The sequence below is a fragment of the Mastomys coucha genome, unplaced genomic scaffold (genome assembly GCF_008632895.1).
Source record: "Mastomys coucha isolate ucsf_1 unplaced genomic scaffold, UCSF_Mcou_1 pScaffold18, whole genome shotgun sequence".
Classification (NCBI taxonomy): domain Eukaryota; kingdom Metazoa; phylum Chordata; class Mammalia; order Rodentia; family Muridae; genus Mastomys; species Mastomys coucha.
In genome coordinates, this window is record NW_022196900.1 from 92,111,110 (window position 1) to 92,112,754 (window position 1,645).

The window sequence follows — 1,645 nt, forward strand, 5'->3', positions numbered from 1 at the left end:
TCTCTCTCTCTCTCTCTCTCTCTCTCTCTCTCTCTCTCTCTCTCTCTCTCCCTCCCTCTTCTCTTTCCACCACTACCCCGTCTCTCTCTCTCTCCCAATTAAATCTCACACATGGAACCATTTGGGCCTAGTGTGGTGTGTCCTGAAGCAAGCTGCAGTTCAAACACATCATGTGGTGCCGAAACCCAGGAACTTGGTGGTTCTGTCAACAGCTGCTGGGGAGCTCCCCAGCGGGGACCAGCCATGTGGACCAGTCACACCACCAACTGGCAACCGTGGCTGCCATGAGTACACAAGTTCACTGCCCCCTCAGTTGGTGGCTATAAGAATCGCAGGCTTTCACCACTCGAGCCACTGCCACAGAAGCCTAGCCACCGAGAGCCGTGTGCGACATATGAATTTCTACCTCGTGAGCTGTGCCCCCCAGTCTATCATGTGGGGCTAGCTTCTGCTCCGGCCCACACCTACCCATTCAGTTTCACGTTTCTATTTACCAGTCCGCTATAATTCTCGCAGACACCAGCATATTAATTGGTAGGATCAGTCGAGGGAAGAACTACTGGTTTCACAGATACGGCCTGGCCAGCCTTCTCTGGGGACTATGGGGTTTGCACTTTACAGCCACACCTCCCAGCTGAGATTCGGGTTAGGACATCTACCAATTGGGTGACCATTCCCTGGAAAGCAGCTCTCCTTCCCTTTCCCTTCCCGGCTCTTGCAGCCATTTAAAGAAATCCTTGGCGCTAGGGTAGGGTTGCTTTCTGCAGGGGCCCTCGTGACAACTTGGGCCTGGCTGATTTTTTTTTTTGGTTTTTGGACTGTTCTCAGGATGCCAGTACAAATAATCCAATAACTCCCCAATGGGTGCTTTGATGTCTTCAAATAAATGTACCTCCAGGCACTCTATTGGGATGTCTCCTGGAAAATCTCAAATCTTTGAAGCTAACGCCTGATTTACACAATTAATATATCTCTGCAATAAGATCTGGATTAAGTATCACAGAAGGATCTGGGCTTTTGTTCTTGCTTCTGGGAGCGATGTTCCTCCTCAAAATAGCCAACTAATGGCACCCTAGATCCAACTATTTTAAGGGATTTTAATATATACTGCCAGTGAACTGGTAAATAGAGGGAGGCCCCCCATGTCCAGACATTTATCTATCTTCGCTACAATCCCTCCCTATGCTCTTCTTGTTTCCCAACCCAACTTCTCTTAGCTATGAAATCTACACAACCTCTGCTGGATGCCGCTATAACTCTAGATCCAGCTAACGAATCACCTCCTTTTTGCCACAGACCTGTTTCCACGCTGCTGAAAACCCAAACTGCTGCCTCAGTTTCTCCTCCTCACCAGGATGCCCCGGAGCCTGCTAGCTCTACCTCTCCAGACTCCTCCCCTTCTTCTGTGCCAGCAGTGGGTCACTCCAAATGCCCCACATTGGCAGCTACTTTCATTCCTCCTGTCACCCACTCTAAGACCACAACCAAACCCCCAAGTCCTTCCTCCCCAGAGACACCTGACCCAGCATTAGTCCTTCCTCTAAGAGAAGTTGCTGGGGTAGATGGCCTTGTCAGAGTACATGTTCTGTTCTCACTTAGTGAACTTTCTCAAATAGAAAACAGTTCCTTATACTTCTAACTCTTC